This window comes from Amblyomma maculatum, unplaced genomic scaffold (genome assembly GCF_055883805.1).
Source record: "Amblyomma maculatum isolate TAMU_Amacu unplaced genomic scaffold, ASM5588380v1 scaffold_24, whole genome shotgun sequence".
Lineage (NCBI taxonomy): Eukaryota > Metazoa > Arthropoda > Arachnida > Ixodida > Ixodidae > Amblyomma > Amblyomma maculatum.
The window spans coordinates 2187402-2195835 of record NW_028146749.1 but is presented as its reverse complement, the minus strand read 5'-3'; the positions used below and the strand labels follow the sequence as shown (position 1 = coordinate 2195835).

At 44.4% G+C, this 8434-nt stretch overlaps 1 long non-coding RNA gene across 1 annotated transcript; it reads right to left on the bottom strand.

Moving 5' to 3' along the window:
* Positions 1-445: 445 nt before the first annotated feature.
* Positions 446-7388, bottom strand: LOC146170993 (uncharacterized). Its single transcript, XR_014703001.1, has 3 exons — positions 6055-7388; positions 4522-4764; positions 446-2429 (listed from the first exon to the last, which is right to left on the bottom strand). It is a non-coding gene; the product is annotated as an uncharacterized LOC146170993 (long non-coding RNA).
* Between the last annotated feature and the right edge of the window lie 1046 nt (positions 7389-8434).

The window sequence follows — 8434 nt, the reverse complement described above, 5'->3', positions numbered from 1 at the left end:
CAGGTGCCGTCATCTACAAAGGCACCAGTTTCTGGGTGATGCACCTCTGGTGACAGCACTCCACAAACCTTGTGTCACTGAGACATTGAGAATATGCCTGTATAAGGTTAATGGCAGTAATGTGCAAATATTTAAGCAGAACTTAGGTCTTGCTTATACATAAATTCTTAGAAAATGAGATGCCTATCATAGCATATGAAAATAAAAATTCATATATCATATTATGCTTTACGAACATGAATAATTCATTCAGCTTGCACTGGTGTACAAGAATATGCAGAAAGCTAACCATTTAGCATTATCTTTCAGGACATTTGACCACTTAAACTCCTGCAACCCAACAGCCAAAGGGTTCAAGGCACCACTGCGGCCGTCAACACTCCAGTATCAAGGAGAGGTGATGGAGGTTGCAGGGAAGCAACTAATGGACCTTCGGCTACCAGATGGAACACCGGTAGCTCAAGACGGCAGGCGCATGTCTGTGATTGCACTAGCATTCACGCTGAAGAGTGTGTCACAGCTGGCAAAGACACTCTTTGATGCTGAACTATGCAGGTGAGTGCGCATCTATGCTACAGTCACATGCTGCATATCCCTAAACAGTTCACTGACAACATTAACTCAGTTCATGACGCAAAATGTCATGTGCGCACATTGAGTTTTTGTGCATTTTGGCATGCTCATTTTTTGTGTTTCATATAATTGTCAGCAACTAGATTGTTAACACTGGTGTTATGATGTGATACTCGTAATAATTAATAGAAAAGACCAAGAAATAGCCTACACTAGGATACTCAACACTGTGTGTGTGATTCTGGCAGTGAACAAGCAGCGCGTATATATTGCTTGATTATTCCAACTACAGCTATTGAGACGGCAGGGCTAAAAGACAAATTAAGACACAAGCACACCAGCCCTTTTCCCTTTAGCAGAGACGAAAGTCTTCACCATGGAGTGGGAAATAGGGCAACACTCAATGTTAACGCTTCACATGCACTGACAAATCACAAAAAGAAACATTAAAAAAAAGTGATTACTGCTAAATGCCATAACCTGACCTTTTTCATAGCACTTATAGAATCCTTTATGCAGTATATTGTTCGTCTAGTTGGTTTATGCTTCATTAGTGACCTTCATTCATACAAAATAATAAACAATTTCAACTTAATTTCTTGAACCCATCCCGTATTCAGTTCGAGCTCTATTTAAGCAAATGAGTACAATTGCAAGCAAATGAGTACAAGTACATAAAGAAACAAGGCAGGTTATAGTTACACCGACATGCTTTTTCACACTGCAAATATAGTATGCAGCAAGGTTTGCCTCCAAACACACAGGAGTGCTGTAATGGCCAAAATGAGTGTACTGGTATGCGTTTCACTGCTGTGGTAAGTTAGATAAAAGTAGATAAGAGTTAGCAAAATTTTTCACGCCAAAGCTGCAAATCAAGCTGGAGACGGTGTTGCTTCAAATACGCTTCCTCTATCCAGTAAAAGGGCACAAAACCTGATGCCGTGCTTTGGTTGTAAAAACATTTTTAGGCTTTTGCATAACTTAAGTAATGATATATCTAAATTCATGCCGCCAATTGTATGCAGCCATAGGGGTGCGCAGGGTTCAGCATTAGGGCGAGCCAAGTTTCAACACAGTGCCCCTCGCACTTAGTTGAAACCAAAATGCAGCGCAAAGATGAAGACTGGTTACAAAACATTTATCTTCATCATCATCAGCCTGACTATACCCACTGCAGGGCGAAGGCCTCTCCCATATTCCTCCAATTTACCCAGTCCTGCGCTAGCTGCATCCACTTGACGCCTCCTAACTTCTTAAACTCATCCGTCCACCTACCTTTCTGCCGCCCCCTGCTGCGCTTTCCTTCTCTGGGTACCCTGTTTGTTACCCTAAGCGACCATTGGTTATCCTCTCTTCACACTACATGTCCTGCCCATGCCCATTTCTTCTTGATTCTTCTTCTTGACATTTATCTTATAGTGATGGAATACAACAAGCACTTAAACATGTATAAAAAACAAAGCACCTTTTGCCATGGATGCAGAAGATAGATGACATTAATGGTAGTACACCGGGTAAATTGGAGGAATATGGAAGAGGAGTTCGCCCTGCAGTGGGTATAGCCCGGCTGATGATAATGATGCAGAACTAAAAATGATGCAACGAAACGCTTCCTGAAACAGTTTCTTGAGTCCTTGGCTTTCCAGAGGCAAGGGTGGCAAGTAAGCAGTTCTTGAAACACATCACGGGTCCTCTGCTGTAAGCATCGACAAAAAACTTGCACGGCCAATAACTCTCCAAATGATGACAGAGGTCCGAGATAATAAACGTACAGAGCAGATCTGGCAACCACCTTAGAGGATTAGGGGGCAGCCGCTCCTGGTGCACATGTCTATGCTTGCAATCTTTGCCTCTTGCTTTATCACATGCACCAAGCAGAGATAAACAGTGCTAAATGTGATTCCTAATACTGTTAGTGCTGTACAGACAGAGCAAACTCAATAATAGGAGAATCAGCACAGCACAATAAATGTTTACTTAGCCTCTGCAATGGTGGCAATCTAATGTATGCAGTGCTCACCAGTACTTTTGACATTCTTTTATGCAAGAAATTCAACTTCTCATTTTTCTCGGCGCATACTCAGTGGGCAGAAATTTTCCCATAGTAGATCAAATCTTCTATTCTGTACTTAATGATGTCACACAAAAAAATGAGAACTATTTATTTTACCACAGAATTTTCATACTTTCATTGATAACGGCAATATCCTAAACTTCATTACACATCTGGTTGCTACAGAAAAAGAACTAGAGGGATTCAACACAGCTGTACCGGATGTTGAATTGTTGATATAAGACACACGGCTGGTTTCAAATTGTTTATTTCAGTGATTTCTTTAATGCTGTAATGAATAATAACATAGCCACTGTAGTAAACTGTTGCAGTTTCTTTTATAAGCAAAAATTAAAAATGGTCTAGAAGAAAGGAAAGGTGCAGTCCATGTCACACTTCTCGGTGGACACGTGAACCATGCCATAAAAGAATGAAGGAGGCATTGAAAGAAGAAAAGAAAGAGCTTCAATATCAAAGGGCTGTAGAAAATAGCGGCAGCCAGCTAAATTTAACAACCACTGCTTATGTAATGTGCCTGGCCCACCAAATCTGGTGCATTTGGTCACAGCGCACACATATGGGACAAAAGACAAAGGTTGCATGTGTGTGGAACCACTGTCTTTTGTCCCATTCACGTGCGCTGGGACCACATCATTCCGTACCAACTCGCCAAGATTTCCACTTCACTCTAACCTGTCATCCACTCATGCCACTCATGTTTGAATTGGCACCACCTTAAGAATAGTGTTCCTATGGAGGCTCCCTAGTTCGAATGCGGTTACTGATGATGTGATGTCACTGCAGGTTGTAAAGATCTGTAGGTGTCTGATGTCATTGCAGAGCCATCTACTATGGCAGCTCTTTTTCTTCCTCCTTTAACTCCCTTCTTCTTTCTGTTACAATGTGGTTCAGGTGTTCACCAGGAAATGTGACAGATACTGTGTCTTTCCTTTGCAACACCCTAAGAATGGTGTCCATATGGAGGCTCCCTGGACTACCCCTCCTCTCCATGGCAGCAGGCATGTGGCACAGCATACGTGCCCAGCAACACTTGAAATTGCGGCATCAAATGATCCTAACGAACGTGGGCAGCGGAGCATAAAAGCTGTAGGCAAAGCTACCCGTTCCTCTGCCACCTTCACTGAGTCACTCTATGAGTGAATGTTTTTTATGCTCCCTTTAATCTGCCTACACCTGAAAATAATCCTTCTACCATGCATCCAGAAAGCAAGCAATGAACCAGTATCTGCAATCCAAATAAAGAGCTTAAGGATACCGTGCCATGCCTTCACTGTTCAGTTACTGTCATGACTATGCACACAATGCATACACTTTACCGAAAGCCACATTTTTTTATCATGATTCGGGGGGGGGGTTCGCCTTTACACAATATGCGGTCCCATGCGTAGAAGTCAAATTACTTGCAACTTTCAAACTACTAGGAGAGTGTAGGGACACCACACTGAAAGCTGTTTCAAATGGCACATTGTTGCAGAACAGTGTGTGCTGGAAAACAATGCTCATAGTAACAGGCCGCTGTTATCACCTGGCAACCCCTAGAGGAGAGTGCTGCACAAGACAATGTGTGGATATGAGAACCACACTGATTTTTTGTTAATGTTTCGTATTATCTGCTCTCAAGTTAGGGGAGCAGCCCTAAGCAGCCCTGGAGCAGCCCAACATCAGTCACAACTTGTCTCCCACACATACAGAAATACCGAGAAAGCAATAAAGAGGAAGGGGACAGATACCAATTACAGGTACACATTGGTACCCAACAGAGGAAAGCTGAAAGGATAGAAAAAGATTAGCCAACAGAACAATATTGGGAGTTCAAAAAGGGACACATGAGCTCATAAATAAATTCACAAAACCACTGCGCTCCTCACACATACCATCCACCGTGTTGCTTGCAGGTACATTTGCACGAGGAGGCTCACACAGGATCCCCTGGAGATGTATTTCAGCTGCATCAGGCAGCGCGGTGGCTGGAACAACAATCCGTCGCCTGCCCAGTTCCGGCATGCCTACCGAAGCACTATTGTGCATGCAGCTGTGGTTGCTTCAAGGAACTGCAACGTCTCCACAGAGCTGGAAGGCATTTCCTTATCCAGGAGCCAGCGACAGCAGATCAGGCCCTGCATGGAAGACAGCTGCTATGGATTTCAACTGCCAACATCTACACTGCCACAGTTGCTGCTTGACCACGACTACTTTGCTCTAAGCGAATTCAAAAGCAAAGTGGTTGAGTATATAGGTGGCTACGTCGTCAGGGCAATTAGCAGCACCCTTCATTGCGCTGAATGTGCTGCTCTCCTTGTGTCCGACAGCATAAGTAGTCTGTTAACATTGATTAAGAACCAGGGCGGCCTCATTGAGCCATCACGCTTTGTCCACGCTGCAATGCATGCTGCTGAAAGAATGCTCCAGCAAACACCAGCTGTTGAAAAGCATAATGTGACTGAACTCACACTAAAAGCGTTTAGAGAATTTGTGCAGCAACACAAAGCCATACTGGAGGAATGTGCACACTACACTGAAGATCCACACCATGTCATCACCCTGACACGAGTGGTGCAAAAAAAGTACATTCGATTACGGCTCCGAGAGATTGCCCGCCGTGTCACCGAGAAAAACCGTGGTGCTTATGTCAGGCATCAGTTCACAAAACGTGTGCTTTTTGCACACCAGTGAACAGTTTGCCCATGCCCTTTCTGCAAAAGTGCTTTTTTTTTAAATTTTCTTCAACGATTTACGTTCAACACGTTAACTATTACAGTGTGCAGCATTCATCCTTAAAGGACCAGCTTTTAGGTTAGGGAATCACTTTTTTAAGCACATCATTTTTGCTTAGTGAACAACTGCCAGCTAGCATTTCTGCCCAGGCACGCATGTGGATTGAAAGAGTGAATGCTAAAACTGACAAATGGCACTTCTGGCCAGGCATCTGTGTGGACTGAGAGAATGAATGTTAAAACTGACAACTGGCATTTCTGCCAAGGCACTTGTGTGGATTGAGACAGTGAATGTTAAAACTGACAACTGGCATTTCTGCCCAGGCACTTGTGTATACTGAGAGAGTGGATGCAAAACTGACAACTGGCATTTATGCCCACACACTTGTGCATACTGTGTACTAAGAGAATGGATGTAAAAACTGACAACTGGCATTTATGCTTAGCTACTTGTGTGTACGCAATAGTGGATGCTGTGAAGTGGTCCCTGTAAACACTGAAGCCACTCATGTGGGCTCCGAGTAGACGCTGTGGAGTGGTCCCTGCTTGTGACATCTGCGGGTTGTGCACCGACAGTGCAAAGTTACAAGAGTGGAATGTGTGTGGTGTTCGTTCAAAGTGAAGTGAGTGTGTGAAGTGTTTCTGCTGCATGACAGCGTGCCCGTGTTTTAACGTTTTTGCCTTGACACTCACCTAGAAGTGGCCACTCAGGTCACAGCAAAAAACTTTTGGGGGGAAGGGCAGGAGAAGTCGAGCCCTGGGGTCGTAGCTGTGCCCCGCCGCTCTCGCCTCCTCGTGGTTCCCCCTGGGAAACGCTGGGGCATTGGCAAAAGCCTTATTGGCATCAGCCTTTGCCTCAGTAGGCCAAAGAGAGCGGGAATCAGTGCCTGATCAAGCATTCTTAGAGGTCGTATAGCCCACAAGCCGTCTAAATTCAAGGATGAAGCAAACGACTGTAGGCAATATTAAAACAGCTATGCATAGGAATAAACGTAACAGTGCGCGAAACATGCAAAATATTGAAAAAGAGATGGTAAAGGCCTAAATGTGCATACGAATACCAAGGTTACCACGATTAAGAAGTTAGGAAAATTGGGGTTTGAATGCACGACGAGCACCACTTTGCGTGCGCTGCCTCAGCTTGTTCATGCGCAACAGGAATTTTATCGGTGTCGCCGAATTCAAGCAAGCGCTCGGATTTTATCGAATCGAGCAATAGTACGCAGCGGTGAATTGGTCATTCGGCAGGTAAGCCCAGCCAGGCTTGATGTCAAATTCGCGTTCGCAAGTTTCAATTATGTATAGAAAAAAAAAGCGGGCGGCTAGTTGGATGAAAGTAAAGTTTTAACTATCCAGAAGGGCACCTTTAAGACAGATGGGCCTTTGGCGCATATGTCACACTACAAATTGGAGTGCTTACTCGGCGCCTATATTGAAAAATGAACAAAGTGCTAGCGAAAACAAGCAAAGGTTTGCGTAGGTGCCGCGTCCGCTATCAGCTGCGATGGGGAGTAAAACAGGTCAAATCGCTTCACTTGGACGAACCTGGACGAACTGACGCGTTTTGTCGCTCTTGCAGGCCACAGCGTGCGTAGTACAAACACCCGTTTGCCGAGAAAACCTTCGGCTACTCCAGACCTATGATAAAAAATATACGCCTTTATTCATGCGTAAAATACGACCATGATGCATGCAAATCGTTCAGAAACAAATCGAGGACATGCGCTTAGCGTCCGCTTTCTTTCTTTTAACCACAATGCCACAATTAAGGTGTTTCCAACACGGATCCACCCTCCTCTTTTCTATCAAGCAGCACGTCCCGAAAAACCATGCAGGAATTCCTTCCTCCATGCGAAAAACAGCTCCGTGTGACAGTGTGTGCGTGAGGGATACCACAGTAACGCCACTCCGCGCACCCGAGAAAAACCGACTGTCCCGCAACAAGTAGCTCACCGGCCCATGATTCTTAGCGCGCCCATGGTGGCTGAAGTGCAGCGCCCTCAGCTTTCCCTCTAGTTAGTGTAAGGAACTCTATGCCCCTAGGGACCCTACTAGATGGGCTTTAGTGACAGCGCCATGACAGCGCTGCAGGTGGCGAAAACGTCCAATACCAACAAAAATTAATTCAGTAAAAGGAAACCTTAAGATAATTAAAATTCGCGCTTGTAGTTTATGCGTCACCACCTCCTTTGTTTAAGTGAAACTGTATAGTTTCATTTGCAACAATTTTAGATACGATTGTGAGTGCGTCATTATCATCATCATCGCCCCCTCCGCTAAATTATGCCGAGGGTTGAAGCGCGTTACATGAAACGTTTTAAAAAAATGTTTGACGCGTTATTGACTCTGGTTATTCTCCTTCCAGTGCTTTGCGGAGCCTGTGTTGCGCTTTATCTATTTGTTGCTAATGCTAACGAACCATAAAATGGATGGCTGTGTTCTGTGTTTATACTATAGAGGCTATATTTATACAGCACAGGCGACGCACTTCGCACGGTGAGCATCACATTGGTAAGTCGAATAGAAAGCCAGCTGATTGCTTTTTGGAAGGAAATGAGTTTATATTGATTTGTGGAACAGGCGTTGGTGGAACGTTTACGTACTCGAGTGCCATGCTGGTAAGCACGGTGCCTACGCTAGAACCGCGATTCTTCCGCGAATCGCTGTGTGAAATTAACTGGGAACGATTTGTTTCGGGACGTTGAACTGTGTATAACTTGCCCAACATTGCAGCAAGGTTACTTTCTTGCTGCACTTGAGGTTGTCTGAGCGAACTTCTGAGCTTGCCTGCGCAGAACTAAATAAAGCGCTCCGTTGAAAGTATTTAGGCATTGTGACTACAGAGACATCGAAGGCTTACGTTTGTGTCAGAAGTGCTTTGAATTAATTTTTAGCGTGAATGTGAGGCATGTAGCTTTCCCTAGCAGTCGTAAGATCATCGAGGCAAACGTCAGTTTTGCACTTGCATCGGACGCGCCTTTTCAGCACATGCTGCATGTATGCTGTTACTTTTATGCATGAAAACTGTGGTAATAGTTTGCAGACTGCAAACTATAACTGAATATAGAACTGT